Source organism: Spermophilus citellus, assembly GCF_964194105.1.
Source record: "Spermophilus citellus genome assembly, chromosome: 8".
In the NCBI taxonomy this organism is placed as follows: domain Eukaryota; kingdom Metazoa; phylum Chordata; class Mammalia; order Rodentia; family Sciuridae; genus Spermophilus; species Spermophilus citellus.
Genome location: NC_138189.1, coordinates 7338437 through 7358022, shown reverse-complemented (window position 1 = coordinate 7358022; position 19586 = coordinate 7338437). Strand labels below are relative to the sequence as shown.

Below are 19586 nucleotides of genomic sequence, written 5' to 3'. Positions count from 1 at the left end.
TGAGGCAATTTGCTGGGATAGACAGCCAGGAACTCTGGCTCCCAGTCCAATCACCTTCACCCAAGTTTGTCCTCTCAGAAGCCACATGAGTGAACTTGGAAGCAGATCCTTCCCTATCCAGGGTTTGCAGTCCTGGTTAACACCTTGAACACAGCTTAAGTTGGAAGACACAGCCAAACCAAATTTCTGACGCATAGCAACCATGATTTAAAAAAACAAAAATGTGTGTGTGTTGCTTTAAGCATGAACTTTTGGGTCCTTTGTTATACAGCATTAGGTAACTGATACACTCACACTGGCTTCACTTCAACTGAAATATTTACATGATTTGAGGACATGTATTAAGTGGAATTGCCATTTGTAGGATCGTTAAAATACATTAGATTTGACATTAGAATGAAAAGGTTTTTTTTCTGTAGGCAAAAAGGGCAAAAATACAGTTTATGAAGTCAATAAGCTTAGTTGCAGGAACGATCAGAAATTCTATATTATTTTACTAAGCCACCAAGTTCTTTATGGGGTTGTAGAAGTTTGCCAGGATTGCTGAAACACAGTACCACAGACTAGGTGACTTAAAACAACAGAAATTTATCATTTCCATTCTGGAGGCCTAAAGTAGAAGATCAAGGATTAGCCCAGTTGATTTCTTCCAAGGTCCATTAGGGACGATCTGTTCTATGCCCTTTTCCTTGGTTGAAAGATTGCCAACTCTTCCCTGTGTCTTCTCTGTCCTTGTCACCATGCCCAAAGTTCCCCGTTTTTCAGGGATCTCTGTGTCTAGGGCCAACTCTAATGTCCTTACCTACCTTGACTACTTCTGCCAAGCCTCCATCTCTCAATCCCATTCTATGGTCCTGGGGTTGTGACTTCAAATGAATTTGGGAAACATATGGCTCAACCTATAATACCAGGCAAAGTGACATACTCATAGATTCTGGGCATTAGGTTGTACACATCTTCAGAGGCCACCATTATGCCCCAAATCACATATTTTGTTGTGTTCCAGTGTGAGTTGTGTGTTGCCATGGAGAGAGGAGAAATGGCAAACGTAGAAGAAAATGATGTTCTCTGCCCTAGAATGGCTCCCTGTAATATTTTTCCAATGGGAATGGGCTGGTTGTCTGTTTTTCCATCGAGGGTCCCTTCTCCCTGCTCTGCCTTTTCAGAGTCACTTGCTTTGGAGGTGAACACAGGTAAACTCACAAGTTAATTCTGGTAAAAGGCACTATTCAACCTCAGTGGCAGAAGGAATTCTCCCTATATCCAGTCATTCAAAGTATATACACCAACTGTATGCTATGCACTGTTCTGATGAACCATCTAAACTGAATCTAAAAATATGGTATCATACGTAAATACCACTGTATCCATTTTATAAAAGAAGAAGTGAGGTTCAAAGAGAATCTGTGAATGGATTTGGAGGACGGAAATTCAAACTTAGGACTCCAAAGTCCTGCTCTTTGAGAATTTTCTTTGCACCCTGTGATTTCCAACCATTAACGATGTCCAGGGCAGTTATTGTCTATTCACAGAAATGGTCCCGCAGAGGATCTGTATGTACCACAAAGCTCCTTAGGATGCTGAGGAGAGTATCAGAGTCATATGTGGACTTTATCTACCTAAGGAAGAAGGGATCATCTCATTTAATTACTTGTTATAACAACAATGCACATTTACTTCCTGTACACTGTGTGTTATTACTTAATGGTTAATAACATAAGAAATCTATCCTTAATGTTTTTCTCATTTTATAGAATATAGAACTGAGATTATGTGATGTGAGTGAAATCAGAGGGCTAACAGTGCAGAGCTGGGATCTGACCCCCAGCCACCCCGTGGTGGAGCCTGCATCTTGGGGTTCGTGGTATCTGTTGACTGTACTGGGGGAGCTCAACTCCCGTCCTCTTTCTAAGTATAACTAGAGCCTGAATGACATAGGCCGTGAGCACAGGGAACTCTTGCAAATGCCAGGAAAGAGCAAATGCCATGGTCAGAATTCGAGACGAGACGAGGCCAGTGCCTGTGAGTGCTGACTGTGGGGACGGGGGTAGCCAAGAGGAGCCAGAAAGACAGGAATGAAGGAGCTTGTCAGTCTGTGGGTTTCAAGCAACCTCAGTAAATGGCACCCTCTTCCTGGCTGATGCAGCAAACACTAAGGCAATCAAGAGGGAAGCATTCCTTGTATCGGTGCCAGCTCTTGTATTGGATTACAAGAGCTGGTGATGGGCATCCTGCCCTCCAGAGAATCCACCAAAATCTCTCTGAAACTTAGCTCCACAGGGAGAGGGGTGTTCTCACTATCTTACTTATCTCCAGGGTCTACCCCAGTCCTGGGCAGAGCTGGAGAGCTGAGAGAAAGGAGTGACCAAGGGCACAGCTGAGTTCTGAAGCACCTGCAAAGTCGAGGACCCCTGCATGAGAATAATTGTGTCAGGAACAGCCGTCCTGACAGCTTTCAGAGTTAAAGGCTGATCATAATGTGGAGAGCCAATTACACCGAGAACTAAGCTTTTAAGCCTAGCATTTTCTTTCAGCAATTAGTTTACGCAATACAATTATAACAACATCATGAATATCATATTTAAATACCTTAAGGATAATTACATTCCTAGAATGTAGGTACAGGGCACAAATCCGTTCTCCTTCACTTAAAGAACTAATAATATATTGTGTATTCCTCTATTTTTTATGGTGTGCACAGGTGAAGGTAAGAAAGGGTGTAAGCATTAGACTTCGACCTATTTCTAAGTCCAGACCTGCTAGGTGCACGCTGGAACATACAACCTTCAGCTTGAACTTCTCATGTTTGTATATAAGATGGGGTAAGTTGAGAATATATCCAGGTCATAACACTCAGTGGCTCAGTTAATACCATGATTTATAATATGTCTATATATCTCTGTCTTATTTCACATGGACTCTCCTGATTTGTACAAGACAGTCATATTTATTAGTTTACAAAAAAAACTCTATTATACATGTATTGTGAGATGCTAACTTGATCACTTTATGAAATTTTTTTCCAATTATGAACTAATTGCTTAAACTTCAAAGCTTGCTATGAAATAGTTATTACTACTACAAAGGGGAAAATATAAGTACTAGATCTTCTAAGTGTCAATGCAATTATTTCAAAAAGGTTCCGACAGTCTGTGCAAAGAGAATTCCAGTTTGCATGGCTTTGGTTCCATTTAGAATCTGGAATTCAAACGAAGCCATGCAAGGAGGACAATAGGACCACATCTAGAGGACATTTCTGGGGACTCCAGGCTGGAGAGAGATGCTAGAAGTGTTCAGGGTAAGATGCAAGCTCAATGCAGAAAAGTCCCCTAAAAAGTACATATATGCTGTAGTTTCTGTATTGTTTAGCTTTATATAATATATATATTTAAGTCTCCAATATTGGCACCTTAACATGTAAGAAATATGTTTACATTGCTAAGAATAAAGGTTTAACTTACAGTGAAAAAAAAAAAAAAGATGCAATCTCAGAGATCCACATGCCAAAGACTCCTTCAGCCTTCCTAGCATACAGAGACAGAGATGATTTGTTATTTTTCAGTCCATGCTTATCTGTGAGCTCCTTAAGGGGGAACTGTTTTCCCTTCTTCCCCACAAATCACCCAGGTACCCAGCCCAGGTGCTGCTATCGAGCTGGTACCAGGTAAATGTTGGTTCAATGAACTGATGGGGCTGCAAGGAGAGGAAAAGACTTTTGTTTTTGTTTTTGTTTCCCTGTAGAGAGTGAGTATCTTCAAATAAGGTCTAAAAGAAAATCAAGATTTGCTCATCAGAAGATCAGCCAGCTTTGGTCCCAGGAAACCAAAATCTAAAAGAGTGCCACAATTGTCCACTGCCCTAAAGGCATTCCAGCACTCAACAGGATCTAATAATCTTACAAAGGAAACAACTTCAGGCCTGTAATATTGCCGTTTTTATTGCACTAATGTGTAATAAAATTCCAGGCGAAGTTTGACAGAAGATCAGAAATAAAAGCAATATGTTGTCTGTAGTTGTTTATCCAACACAACAAATGGACTATAAGCTATTTATATGAAATTGTATTTAACAGACTTCCTCTACCTGAATCAACTAAGCATTCCTGCTCTGCAATGTCATTATCTATACAGAGCCAAGCTTGCCATTAAAAGTCACAGGCTCAGTGCCTCGGGCCCACAGTGCTTTCGGGCCCTCTAAAAATATTATAATTTCTTTTAAAATCAGAAGAAAAAAGTAATATTTGAAGTTAAATAAAACATTTAAACAAAAATTCATCTTTATGCCAATATGATTATTAAATGTAATGTTTATTTGTGTATGTATGTGTGTTACTCAGTTTTCTGTTAGTATAACAAAATACTAGAAGCAGGCCAATGTATAGGTAAAGAGGCTTTCTGAATGCAGGTTCTGGCAAGGTCTCTGCCTAAGCAGCATCTCCCCATGGTGGATGACAGTGTCAGGATGGCAATCAGGAGCAAGCCATCACATCTAGAGCCAGGAAGCAAAGTGGGAGGTAGGCCAGGCTTGCACCTTTCACAGCCACCCCTTCTGGAGATTTACCAAGGGTTCACAGAGAACCACATAAACCCCTCTGTTGGGCATGCTTCCTATGATCCAAGGACATCCCACTAAGCCTACTTCCTAAAAGTTCCACCACCTCCCACTGCTGCCACCCTGAGAATTGAGTGGTTGACAAATGGGCCCTTGGGGGACATTCAACCCATATCTAAATCATAGCATTATGTAAAGATGTGACCCACAGAGGTGTAAGTGCTACAAGTCATAACTCAACCCTGTAACCACACACAACAACAGGAAACCTGCTATCGTACAAAGAACAGAAACCATGTTTCAAAAAAGAAAAACACCAAATAACCCATTGATGATAGATATGGGGACTGGGATGATTGCTTTGGGGGAAATGTGAAGGGTGAGATGAATTGGAAGGACAGACAATCCTCCATGTTTTGTGGCTCTGACCCTCATTTCCTCTCTCACAGGCAGACTACTCTGGCTAATTAGCAAATCAAAAGAAATAGAAACAATTCTAGACCTCAGCACAATCAAATTAGTGGAGTTATTTGAGGATACCATTTTCACACAGCATAATCATGCTCTCTTTGTTTTGGTCAAAACATGTGGAAATTATCTTGCAAACCCAATGCCTTCCCCTCTACCCAGCCAGTTCTATGGATAGCTGCATTTCCTATCAGCTCTCTTCAGTTTTACAGATGATCTTTTTCTATGAAGACAGGAATGCACAATGTGCAATTAAGCAATATCCATCAAGCTTCCCATGCAAGAAGGACCTTTTAAAAATACATTTGACTTTTAAGGTGATTCAGCAGTAAGAGCCATTAGCACAACCAGCTAAATCAAGACTTGGAAAGTTTATTAAAATTGGATTTTTAACCTGATCCCAATTTCCTCCGCTTGTAAAGAATCCCATTGGACTCCTCAATATTCATGCTATTAACCTGAAAGATTCCAACGGCCATTATGAGAGGAGAAGTATATAAGGCAACCCAGTGGACAGGGCTTGCAGGTAAAATCCCCCTGAGTCTGGGCAGGTGGAGTGAAGTGGTCCTATATAGACAGCTTCAGGAGAAGTAAGCTCACTCTTTTCCTCTCTCCCTGCCTCTCCTTCTCTTGACCTCACTAGTCATTGCACAGGAGAGGAAAAACAATAGCCAAGCCAACAACAGCAAACCACTCAATTATAAGGAGCACTGGGTTGGGAGTCTATTTTTTAGTGGAAGGAAGATATGGGCGCTCTTAGCTACAAAATCGGGGAAGTCTGGACTAATGTTCTTTAAGATTGGTTAAGGGAGACCCTTTCTTGCTGTGTCATGCTGAATCAATTGCTTCACTTCTGTCAACCTAAGTTTCCATTTGTCAAATGGATACATCCTAGCTTCTCTCTAACAAGGCTGCCTTAAGAACATGAGGTGCAGCTTACATAACTCATTTTCCACAGTTCCCTGCACATGAGCCTTGGTTGTATCTTAGTTGCTGGTATTGTCCATGATTGACCAAACTCATAGGTCACTTCCTTTGGTTTCTACTTCACTCTTGAAACTTCCCTTCTGCTAATGCAGCTTTCAACTTAACCAATGTCAAGGGGTTTTTGCAAAGATGGCCTGTGAGTTTACATTGTCTCTGTTTCAAACAAGATTTTATTATTCTCCCTTAGGGCAGTGGTAGCATCTCAGCTTTCCATTTCTCCCCCAGCACCTGCAGTAGCGTTGGATACATACTATGTGCTCAGTCAGTATTTTTTTTAATTTTTTTTTTTAGTTGTAGATGGATACAATAGCTTTATTTTGTTTATTTATTTGTATGTGGTGCTAAGGATTGAACCCAGTGTCTGGCACGTGCCAGACAGGTGCTCTACCTCTGAGTCACAACCCCAGTTCCTCAATCAATATTTTAATAGCTTGAATGAAAGCAATGCAGAGATCAATAATCACACTCCCCCATTTTTCAGTTGATGACACTGTCTTGGGTCACATAACTAAGAAGGACCGTTGATCTTCCATGGATATCCATTCTCACATCATGCTTGTGGAGTGGGAACATATCTACCCTAAGTCATCACACCATAAAGGAAATTAAATCTATAGACTTTTTTTTTTTCTTTAGAGCAAGGTATGTTTCAGACACCATACAAGGGTCTGGGGGAGAGAATGATGTCATGGTGCCCATGCTGAAGGCACTTCTCATCTTCTGGGGAGCACCAGCCCCTAGACAGATATTTTCCGCAGAATATTGGTGTTGTTACAGCAGAGGTAGGCCGTTGTGCCTAGCTTCCTGGATAGGAAGTGTAATTCTGGTCCAGAGCCTTCAGAGAAGACTGATTAGGGGAGGTGGTAAATATCTGCACAGAGACATGATGCTAAATAAGAACAAAATAATGCATTTGTATTTTCACTTATCTAAACATAAGAACATTATTGATTAATGAATGTGTGCTATTTTTTTTTTTTAACAAGAATATCTAAAGTGCCTGTTCTCAAATTCTTGTCACTTGTCAGATGGGCCTGGAGTCACTTTTGAAAATGGAAACAACTAACAGACACAGAACTGGAGCCTGGGATTCTAGTTTCTTTCAAGTTTTTGGGATAGATAATGAAGTAGATCAGTTAATCTACCTTTGGCTTCTACGGTGTAAGTAGAAGCATTGTTATCCCTCTTTGTGTCTCACAAATGAGTTGTGAAATTCATATTATGGGTGGCATAACACTTTGAAACCTTTAGAAAAAGGCATCATAACAAGTTTGACTATCAAAACCTCTGCCTCTTTTGGAGAACTCATGATTTGCACTGTGCTTGGCTGCAGATAGAAACACAAGGATACCATGATTGACAGGGCTTTATCTTAGACTGGCATTTGACCAGAAAAACCTTATACATGACTTTACACAGCTTCATAGAGTGGAGGAGAAAAGCAGTCCCCTATATCTAAGTTAAATTTAAATGCTAAGGTTTTTCAAAGTGCAGCCTTAAAGTGATTTTTTAAAAGTTCACATAGCCAGGGTCATTAAAACTCCTAAATATTTATTTTTAAAAAGGAAGTCTTGTTTCAGTCCTTTTGGACACATCTCGTCTTACCAAACAGAAAATACTGCGCTGGGTGTAGCTTTGCCTTCTAAAATGGCAGAGACTAATCTTTGTAGAAATTAAGGGGTTTATTCCCTGTAGACATCCCCTATAAAAACTTTCCCTTAGTTGGAAGACTATCAAATAAGAAAGAAAAAAAGAAGTAAATGGCAAGTTTGAATCCTTCCAAATATTTATCTTCGAAGAGTATTTAAGATATGGAAGAGGTATTGAAATCTCATGCAAAGAAGATTGTTTTGATGTACATTTGATTAAAAAAAATTACCACTTTTGCTGAGCGGCCTTTGAGAACGACTTGCTTAGGCTTAGGTAGCCAGGCAGCCCAGTTTCTCCAAGATTCCAAACCCATGCTCTCCAAATCTTAAATTGAACTACTGTGTGCGGGTCGGTTCTCACAGAATACCCCTCAGCTTCCGAACTAGGGGGTGGCGGAGGGGACCTTGCTTAATTTCAGCGCTGACATTTGCCATCCTAGCACACTAGCAAAAGCAGAACGGAATTCTCCATTCCCTCTTCACAAGTCCTCATCTACGTTCTGACGCGAAACCAAAGGGAGGGTGTGTTCAGTGGCTACACTGTGCACTCCCGAAGTGGGTTCCTCGAGCGGTTCCTGGCCCAGGCGTCGCTGCTGTCCCAGGTCCGCTGCAGTGCGAATTGGAGAGAATGGCTCCCTCTGCTTCCTGGGCGGCGCAGCAATCACCCCTGCTTAAGGTGGGTCACCTGCCCGTAAGGAAACACGTGGTGCGAACACAGTGGGAGGAGCGCATGTTTGAGGGACCGTGCAGAGCTGGAAAGTGGGGGAACAGATGGGTTCCAAGCTCGGGGTCAGAGAGTAGACAGGACATTCCAAGTTTGCAGCGACAGCGAAGTCTGCCAATCCACTCGCCCCACTCTCTTGTAAGCGCTGGTCCCTCACCTTGGATAGAAACCCGAGGAGCTGCAACACGGGGTAGGCGGGACCAACTACTCCAGGACCCGCGGCTGACGCTTCTGCCAGGTAGGGTCCTGCTGAGCCGCCCAGCGCTGAGTGGCTCCCGGCTTCCAGCGAGCTTGACTCGGGGCCGCACCGGAACCGGCCAGGCAGCAGTGGGCGCTCGCGATCCTCCTCTGCCCAACGCGCTCTCCCTCAGGGCTCGGCCTCCTTCGTCCCTCCTCCTGCTCCTGCTCCTCCTCCTGCTCCTCCCCTCTTCAGGATAGAGCACCAAAAACGCCCGCCTGCAAGGTCCTCCGCGGGCTGGCAGCCTTGAGCCGCCGCCACCGCCGGTTCTCTGTGGGTGTCGGAGCCCCTTCCCCGCCCTGGTCTGGGCGTCCCGGAATTCACTCCACTCGCCGCGGGTGCTCGGCGGTGCTGCACATGGCCCAGCCTTGGAGCCAATTTAGGGAGCCCGACGGGCTGGACCACACCGCGGCTCAGGTGAGTGCAGCGCTCGTGGGGCGGGGGCCTCCAGTCTGGGAAGCGGCACCCAGGTGCCCTCGCCTGGCGCCCGGACTCGGGGCAAGTGCAGAACCCAAGGTGAGTCAAGGCTGAAGCAGGTGGAGTGGAAAGGGAGGAGACAAGGAGAGACAGGGTCTTCTCATCGTCCTCACCTCCTTCTCTCGCACCTCAGCTCTGGAAGTCTCGAGGACTGGTCTACAAGGGCAGAAACTGGAGTTTCTGACTCTTAATGAATTGGATTTTTTTCCCCCTAGCAGATTCGGAGGTTCCCACCAGTCCGCCGCTACGCGCCGGCGGCTTCCCATTAGGACCCTGTGCGGAGGCTGGAGCACAGCGCTCAGCCAAGCCTGGGTACCGGTACCACCTGGGGCGGAGAACTAGCGGGCGGACGGTCGGCAAGTCACTCAGCTGACCGGGCATCCTGGGTGGGGACGATTTGGTCCAGCTGACCTTTGCGGTCGGTTGGAGTAAGGAGGCGATGGGGCATCTCCCGAGGGATGGGGTGCTAGCGAGAAAAGAGATTGAAGCGACAGCCCGGACTGTAAGTAGCCTATCATACGGAAACCAATTACAACTGGATCTTGATATTTCAGCTTACTTTTTACTTTTTTTTTTTTCCGCCTCGGTTTCTATTTCGGGTACCGTGGATAGTGGAGGAGGTTGGGGGCAGGGGGATAAGGGGAGCGAACCCGCCGTGGGAGCGCTTAGCCCACTCCTCGGGAACCAGGGACTTACTCGCCCAGCCTGACTTCTCCAGGTGTGCTTTCCCAGCTGGGCGGCTGACCTGGCGCTGCTCCCCCTTCTGGCACCCGCTGTCCAGGAACCCGAGGGCCGGCTTCAAGGGCCTAACTTGGAGCGCAGGCGGATGGTGAGATGGAGAAGCTGGAGCCAAAGCCAGGTTACCCGCACCACAGTCAAAGGGCTGTGCTGGGCTCAGCAGTTATTTTCCAGCGCTATAGGTCTTACTCTTACTACTTCAACCAAGATGGCATGAGAGCCTCCTTGCACGCCCAGGGCCTTCTCTTGGGCCAAGAGTTGCACCCCTCCCTCCCTAACCCGCTCTTTGCAGAACCAGTCGTATCCTTGACTTGCATTGCCTTGTGCGAGACTCGCTCCTCCCCTTCCCTCAGCATTATCCCAGGCTATTTTTATCCGCAACTTGAGCCAAGACGATTTTGGGGGATCCTGGGGACGCAACTCCAAATGCGCTGTCTTCAGACTGCGCTCCCAGAAGCAATTTCTTGCTACCTAGTGTAGCCCAAGGAGTATCAGGGAGAGCGGCCAATGGGAGGAGGGAGTGCAGGGCTCCGCTCCTTCTTTAGCAAACCAAGCTCTCCTGCGCTGCTCCAGGGCTGGATTGCTCCTCCAGACACTGGTCCATCAGGGAGGGCAGGGAGTTGGTCCTTAGCTGAGTTCCAAGGAGCTCGGGCACTCAGTGTTTGGCCAGCTGCTGCAGCGGCTACAGCCAGAATACATGCAAATTCCTTCAGTTTTAGCTGTTCGTTCTCGCTTTGCAATCAAATATCACCTCATTTTGTTAAGATACAATTACCAGATTCCACTCGAAGATTAATTGCAGGAATTTTCTATTTCTTTTTTTAAGGAGGGGATATAACCCAACTTTTGCCTCCCTGCATTTCAAAGCGCTGCCTTTGGTTTTCAGAATTATTTTTGCTTTCTGCTTTCCCAGCAAAAGTGGGTGCAGTTAGAATAAGCCTAACCAACTGAAATTCCAGGAGATGAATGTTTCAGCTGCAAATCCCTGCACTAGCCTTCCCTTCGTATTTCCAGTGCTTAGATAGCCCCACCACAGGATTGCAGAAAATACAATATTGAAATGGACCACTATGTTATATAAGATTTTTTCCTGCCCTAGTCAGGAAAAGATTCATTCTAAACAGAGACTTTCCAGGCTTCAGCTACCTATCTAACTCTTCCAGCAGATTTTGACAGGGATGGACAACTTCATGACTAAGCACTCCTAAATCAGCAGTTAATTAGGACAGCAGCATAGAGCGAAGCTTGTTGAGCTGTTACTGGGCTGCAGGTCCACTGTGAAGCTGCTGCTATAATAAGATGCACTGTAGCTTGAAGATGGAAAGTATTTACTGGGGAAGCTGATGACAAAATGATGCCTTGAACTAGCAAATAGGAGTTTCCACAGGCCAGGGGGACTTGACTCTGCTGGTGATAGGATTAGCAGGGAGCCTACAGTCCTTTGCAGGGTGCATCCACTTTGTAACCCTGTTAAAAGAGAGGGATTTGCATTACTGGGATTCCACAATGTAGTTGGGGCTTTTGCTTTTATTGTCAAAAGAAGAAACTTTCTTATTAGAAAAAAAAAATCCCAGGCATTCTCTAAAAGGACAAGCCATGTGGAAGCTTTTCTTGTTTTGAATTGAAATTTGGTGGTGACTAGAAAGAGGCCAGGAGGTGGACTGGCTGGTAGAAATCGCTTGATAGTGCATGCTGCCTTTCTGGGACTGTGGCATCTTTACTTGGTGACACATAACCACCGTGTGGATGGAGTCCTGTTCTCTCTGTGGAGGCTAGGGTTTGGAAGGAGGGACAGATAGTGGATGTTCTGAATGGAGCCTATGCCAAGGTTGTGCTCAAGTGTTGGGTATTGGGCCAGCACCTAAACCAAGGTCCCCATGTGAGACACTTGTGGCAGGAGAATAGTAGCTTTCCGGCTGCTCAGCAGGAAATCCAGTAACTTTCCAGTCATTACAGAAGGCAGGAACTTCCCAGCTGAGTTGGAAAAACCAGGGTAGTTCCTTATCTACTGGGGGTAATTGTCTTCCTTCAACCTGGTTACATGATCTGGTGCTTTCTATTGAGACTGCCTTTTTCTGGTAGGGGAAAGAGAGAGACCTCCAGGCACTATAGAGCCGACTTCTTGTCCCATGACCTTGGCTAAATGTTTTTCCCTCCAGGAGCTTCAGGGTTTTTTTTTGTTTTTTTTTTTTTTTTTTTTTTTCTTTTCTGCAAAATAGAGATTAATGGAATATTTGGGAGAAATAAGGAAAAAAATATATGAACAGCATTTTGACAATCATAAAACCCTTATGAAACTCTTTACTAAATTGCCCTCCCCCCATTTTTATTTTATGTCTATTTTAATTTTCAGGTTAATTGTAGTTTGGGTATCTCTGAGTTAGTTATGTATGCAAAATATTAAATGAGAGTGAGGATTTCATATAATTTGACATTTTCTTCTTCTGATCACTCTATGTGAATTCTACCAGCACAAGGCTTTGATGCTTCTCAGAATTATGATTGTCTTGTTTTAGTATTGTAGTTAATTTTTAGAGTATTTCTTTTTGTTTGTTTGGTTGTTTGTTTGTTTATTCTGCTTTTTTACCTTTTAGATAACATATATCTTAAGAAAATCTATTTATAGGCAGGGACTTGACATTGAATAATCTAAAAATGTAAGTTGCAGATAGGGGAGTCAGTTAAACATGACTACTTTCATGGGATTACCTGAGTTTCTCTTGTCTAAATCTGTTCTCAGAACAGAGCTCTGGCTGTTCTAGGTGTTTTTCATATTTTTGTCCCCCAAATTATCCTGGTACTTACTAGATGTTTGATAAATGTGTTTGCAAAAGTGAATGAATGATTGAATTGAATTTTCACAACAACCCTAGAGAGCAGATGGCATTATTTCTATTTAAAGATTGGGAATCGGCAGATTAGGAAACTTCATTAATTTTCTAAAAGTACAAAAGATTCCAGATTGGAACGCAGATCTGTCTGTTCTTATTTCACTCCAAGATACTGCTTGTCTTGCCCTTTCCCTCCATCTCTACTTGAACTCCTACAAAGTGTTTAGAAGATACCCAGCCACTGAAGGTCTTCTTATTTAGAGGGAACTACACTCTTGTTCTAGGGAGATGGTTTTGGTAAACAAGGTGAGGCTCTTTCTCCTTGTCCATATCTCCTAGCTCTGAACTCAGTTAAATGACCCACCTGGGGCTTGGAATCTTGCGGGAGTAGTTAAAGGACACAAGGACAAAGGAGTGTTTATTTAGCACTGTGGGTCATGGATCCGGCCGGCTGGCGTCAGCAGCAGCATCAATGTACCAAGATGTGGTCCCAGTGGAACCATTCCTTTGGCACCATCTTGACATGATCCTTAGAGCTTGGTTCCCTTCATTTCTTTTCAGTTTCTAATCCTGGATTTTTGGCTTCTCACCAGTTCCTAGAGGCCATCCACAATCTCCAAGCAGACTCCTTTTCCGAGTCGGGAGACATTGTAACCCACGGATGCACACAGCCTCTGCAATTCCTCTCCAGGCCTGCCTCCAACAGGAGGCATTCTGAGTTCCTCTAACCCATAGGGAATTAAGCCCCTAGCTGTTTCAGGCCATTAGAATAATATTTACTGGGCCATAGTTTATCAATAGTTATGTGGTACCACATGAGGTCCAGAAAAATGAATACATCATTCTTCCCAGGAATAGCTTGAACATAATGGAAATGGATCCCAGTGGGCATCTTTTCTTTAATTTTTTTTTTTCCATATTGCACGCTTTTTGTTAGTTTTCCAGCAGGGGTCGCAAGCTAAAATGCTTTCAGCAACCAAGCAAGAATCAGCCCTGATAGATTAGGCCATGCCTCGGCATGAGGCCTTAAGCTCAGACCCAAAACAGGGCTGCCAGTGGGCCTCAGGCCTAGCTGTGGTGCATTGTATTTATTTAGTTTTCAAGATAGAATTCCCTAAGTTCGTACTTTTATGGGGAATCTACTGATTTCTGGGTAGTGGCAGATTGAGTATTTCTAAATAGCACTATGTGGATCCAATAGAATATTTCTGTAATTAGACCTCTTGTCTGCCTCAAAGCCTTCATTTTATAGCCTCCAGTTCCTGGGATAGGAAGGAAATTTGTCTGGACAGGGGGATTCAGGAGAATTAGTTATCTAGAATATTCTGGATGGAGTGTCAGGGTTATGGGGTACACAGTGTTAGAATCACCTATGATTCACGTTTACACAGTTTTTATTTTAACTCACTTGGGATGCCTCTTGTCACTGTCCCAGTAAGCATTTAGAGAGATCGCACTTATTCCTTGACCACGTGTTTATTGAATTACCGCCTTGTGCCAAGTATTGTTTGGCTTACTAGTGACACAGTAAGGAATAAAGCAGATAGAAATCCTCACCCTTGTGCGAGGCAGAGGAGACAGACAAAAAGCCAGAGAGATAAATAAAATCTCTCCAAGTGAGATAGTGATATGCTAAGGATTCAAAATAAATCAGGGAAGGCGATGTGGGTGCTGGATGGGAGACCTGTGGCAGGTAGCCAGTGAGACTGCAGTCTGGTCTGTGGCTCCATAGAACCAAGTTCCAGGTCACGGCCCAACATGAACAGGGAGTCTGGAGACTTTATAGTTTTCTGGGAGTTGCAGTTGTGAGTTAATCCCACATAGTGGCCTCTGCTCCCCATTTTCACAAAAGTGACTCTGGAGCACATCTATTGTCAGGCTGTGTAATGTTAGAGTAGGTTACTGGGAAAAAAACACTGAGGGCCAGCCCTCAAGGAAATCTCAGACCAGCATGAAAGGCGCTCATGCATGATCCCAGGTCGTTAGCTAACTGTAATGACTGAGGAGCTCACGGAGGACATCTGAACCATGGAGTGTCCCAGTTCAATACTCCACGCTCGGCCTTGTTTTCACGGATCCTTATTATGTGACAGGGTTAGTTCCCCTCAGTGTCTCTCACTTGCTTTATATCTGTACTCCATTATCAGTGACTTTTTTGAAGCTTTTATTTGACATTTTTTTAAAATTTTTGTTGTTGTTTTTTTAATTGCAGCATTTCATTTTATCCTATAAAAACAAACCAAGTGTTTAGAAAATGCCTTCCAAGTGTGAAACCTACATGTGCCTTGGGAAACTCTGATACACCTTTTTCCAAATCCAGTCCAGCCTTGGGTGTTGCCTGTTGCTGGCAGGAGAGCTGTCCAAGAGATTAAGAAATAGTTGGTGTTCTTAAAATTGCAGTTTAGTGCAAAGTTAGATAAACTGGCAAACTTTCCCGTAAGAGATGAAAAATGCATCATGTACATTCCTAGGCCACCCCAATATGCCCCTCCTGTGGTCCTGTTTCCTTCTTTCATAGCCATACTTTCTTAACATAATTGTGCAGCTATTGTGTTTATCTCTAGTCATCTTGTTACTTGATCAACTCATTTGCGTACTATGTCTCACTATTCCCCAGAATACATGCTCCATGAGAGCAGAGAGCTGGAGGTGGATGTTTGCTTCAGTTTCTAGAACAGTACGTCCACTTCCCAGTAGTTGCTCAAAAAAGGCATTTTCTGTCTGGAGGAATTAGGGAGGACTTCATGGGGGAAGAAATATTTAAGAAAAAAGAGATGTGTGGGAAGAATAGCCAAAAAAAAAAAAAAAAAAAAGATCCAACATAGCTGAAGTCTGTATTCTCCCAAATTCTTGTTGAGTACTCACTAAACTGTTTTTTGGATCTCCAAAAGGGTGACTCCTGCTGAGTGAGGGCACTTTCACAGGAACCCTTTGCACAACAGATCTCAACCTTGCAAAGTGCTCTGGCATGAAGAGAATGTAGCCATGATAATGCCTCACTTTCATATAGTGTGATAACCCCATCCCCACTCTCTCATACCCAGTCCTGCAAGGGACTAGAGGAGTTCTTAGCATCTCTATTTTATATTTAAGGAAATTGAGTCTCAAAATGAAACAACTTTTCTTGCATGCCCAGAGGGAAGGTGGCGGGCTCTGAATCTGCACCCAGGATCCTCTACCTGCGTTGAGCAGATGGTTCAAGGTAGAGATTTTTGAATCCCTGGAGGACTAAGAAGCTCACATTTCCTATAAGTGAAGAAATGCATTTAGATTTAAAACATCCCTATCTCCTTTTATAGCCATCAAGAACTTCCATTTCAGCATTTTAAGTCTTGTCGAACTTCCCTGAGAGTTCATGCAGATTAGGTGCCTGTACATCCAGCAGTAGGTTGTTTTATGTAAATATCTTCATTTTTTAGGAGGGTAAATCAAAGTCCTAGATCAGCAGTTAAAATACAGTGAGAGAAAGGTGTTTGAAGATGCAAGTGAAATGAAAAGACATCCTTGCCTGGCTGTGCTCAGAAAAATAAATACTTCAGTGGCACTGAGTGAGGGTAGGCTGGGAGTTTCCTCTGAAATACTGGCTTGTGCTTAACTCCAATTACTTCTTAACCCAGATCTTCCTCAGCATCCTGGATAGAAAGGAGAGACAAGGTGTCAATTACAGATTTCTGAGATTGGATTTTGGAATTACTCTTATCATAGGAAGAGTATTCCTCTGCATTCCACTTCTGTTTGAATTTTTGGCCTATTCCTTCTGGTTGTGTCACCTTAATAGATGGATGGTTTTTCTGGGCCTTAGTTTTCTTAGCATTCTAATGAGTGTAAAAGAGATTGCCAATATGAAAGAGCAGAGCTCACTGCTTTATAAAAGGGATCTTCTTGTGTAAAGTTACTAAACTTAGCAAATAAAAATATAAGACATCCAATTCAATTCAAATTTCAGATAAACAACAGATAATCTGGTTAGATCCCAGATACTAAATACTATGAAATTATTTCCTGTTGGCTGGGCTGTGGCTCAGGGGTAGAAGGCTTGCTTAGCATGGAAGGAGCACCCTGTGTTCAATCCTAGCACCCTCCGTTCCCAATTATTTTATCTGTAACTTAAGTTTAACTGGGCATCCTGCTTTTTACTATCCTTGTTCTTCTCATAACTGTTCTGAGAGATTACTTTTCTGAAAATTCTAGGACCCTAGCAAGTTACAGCAGAGGTAGCACTGTAATCTCAAAGGTAAAGTGAGTGAGCCTGGGGGGAATGGTCCAAGATGAAAGAGAAGGGTTGTTTTCCCTGGTGAGCTAAGCAACAGAATAATCAAACCAAGGAGAGCTTATTTATTTGCTAAAAGAGCAAAACAGGACTCACTGTGCATTTAATATGTGAGTCACACTCTCTCCCGGGCTAGGAAATCACCAGCCAGATTATTCTCAACACTTTTTGGGAGGAAGGTATTTCAAGGCCTGAGGCCACAGGGGCAGTGTTGGGTCCACGAAGGCAGGGCCTTATTAAATACCAATGTTGCTCCAAGCTTGTTACGGGAGACCTGGAATTGGAAAAGCTGGGTTCACACAAGAGCTCCGCTGAGGACACTGAGGGGATATTTTGTGCTTTGAAAACTCACACCTGAAATTGCTCCTGCATCAGAGGAATCCAGAGCTAGTAAAACTGTTAGAGGGCCTTTCAGAGCCGCTCCCCGCAGTGGATGACCTCAGGTTATAAATGATCCGTGGTCTTCCTACGACTGCTGGAGCATGTTCTGAGGATGACTGTGAAAATATTGTGTTTCCATTTCAGGTAATAACCTGGCAGGGAATTAACAAGAATTTTGTGGCATGTGTAGTTTCCAAAGCAATAGTTTTATGGTTTCTTCAATATAGAGTTATCGCTTGCACCAAAACAACCAGTTTCTGTTGCATATAATATTAATAACTCCTCATTTACCCTGAGCTGCTTCCTAGCAGTGCGTTTATATGGAATATAGACTAGAAAAATAAAAAAGGCACAACAGCATTTGGTTAGCAGGAGGTGTATCCAGCCAAAGGGATCAGGTTAGAATACACTTCACCTCTTCTTAGCCACACCCCAGGAGGTGAGTTAAGCCTCAGTCACCACATCTGGGAAATGGGCATAATTAAAATCATAGGAGAGGATTGTTTAATGTTCAATTATCCAAATAAATGATATCAAGCATATACACAGTGACTGACCTATATATAGGCAGCGTTAAAGAGGGGCGGGGAAGGTTGCTGCTACTAGGTAATAAGAGAAAGCAAGGCCAGCCTCTGGATAGCAAACTCTACATCATGTCCAGGGACCGCCAGCTGCATCTCGTGCATCACAGTTACAGGAGCGTGTCTCAGTCTTTCACCTTAGTCCCACTTCATATAATTCACTTATTTTAGGGGCCAAAAGACTAGAAGCAGCAATGCAGAGAGAACATAGAAGGAATATGAGAAGACACATGTATAGGGAGAAGGAGGGAAGGAGGGAGCAAGAAGGGAGAGAAAGAATAAGAGAAGAGAGGAGAGGAGAGAGAGGACAGAAACCCATTAAAAGCAGACAAAAGGACATGAAGGGCATCCAGGGACATTTGTGACAAAGCAGTTCTCAGCCATCCTGGTTGAATCCCCCTTGCACACACTTAGGTAAGTCCCAGAGCTTCTCAGGACCCCACATAATGCCTGTGATCTTGATGGAAAGGCATAAAAGTCACAATTGTCAAACTGGAAAGATGACAAATGATATAAACAGGGACACGTGCTGTGCTCTTTCCTCCTGTTCTGTGACAGCATAAAATCACAGATAAAAGCAAAAGACAAGGGAACTGAGTGCCATCTTGTGGAAGGACTGACCACCATATCATAGTGGTCCTAGGATTGTGTGGGGGCTGTATTCAGCTTGGTTTTAATTTTCCATTAGATAAGCTTCAGTTCTTTCAGGGTGGCATCTCCGCTGCTGGACTCCTCCCTGTGAGATGCTTTTCAGGGAGCACCTGGCTTATGCCTCTCTAAGCTCTCTCTGAACACCCCATGAGGACTATCACTTCTGGAGTGAGAATTCATACCTTTCAATCATTCTGTAAGGCAGGACCATCTTTGCAGTCAGAACCGTTCCCTGAGCAGTCTGTAGTTCACCATGACTCTGGGCACAAGAGAATGTGAAGTGTTTTATTCGATGCATTTGACATTGGGGAAGTGATTTTTCTTATGTGAATCTTGGTTGCCTAATGTGCAAAATGGAATTATACTTTATTATGGACTTTTTGCTGTGAGAATCATATTTTGTGAGAATCATTTAAAGCACCCGTTAGGGAGTGATACTTAGTAAATGTCTGTACTGCAGCACTTCAACACGATGATTAATGGTTCTTGCTGGAAAGCTTGATTTTGATTGGAAACCAGATTGAGAATGTCATCCTGGGTCTGACTGCTCATTGCCATCCTACCCACCTGCTCTTTTTGGCGGATCCTTCCCACCAGGTGGTGAAAGGCCACAGTGTCTCCAAGCAGCTGATCTCATCACTCAGCTCTAAAAAAGGAAAAGAATAAGGTTCAGGCCTCTCTTCTGTTAACCCGGGAAGGCAATCTTTCTCAAAACTCTCCAGAAGATTTCTCCCTTATATTGTATTAGCTAAAAACTAGGACACATGTCCACAGATTTATATATATATAATATAAACATTATATATATAATAAAGAATAGGAAACTGAGGCACCAAGACATTTGAAACAGTTAGAGGTTAATTAATCAAACCTGGTAACCCTGAATTGATCGCTCTTGCCTTTGAGCAATGGTTGCACTTAAGTTTGTACATTTCAGTTGGTGATTGATCCTGCTCAGCTTCAAAACTTCTTTTTTATTGCTATCTTCAGCTCAAATACAAATCTTCTGTTTTTCTGCCCTCCCCAGCTCTGTAACTTCT

At 43.5% G+C, this 19586-nt stretch overlaps 1 protein-coding gene across 1 annotated transcript in view; it reads left to right on the top strand.

Moving 5' to 3' along the window:
* Positions 1-7682: 7682 nt before the first annotated feature.
* Positions 7683-19586, top strand: part of HS3ST1 (heparan sulfate-glucosamine 3-sulfotransferase 1) — a 31430-nt gene continuing 19526 nt past the window's right edge. The window contains exon 1 of the mRNA XM_081304801.1: positions 7683-9034. The gene's annotated coding sequence lies outside the window, so the exon portion shown is untranslated. The remainder of the gene's footprint in view (positions 9035-19586) is intronic.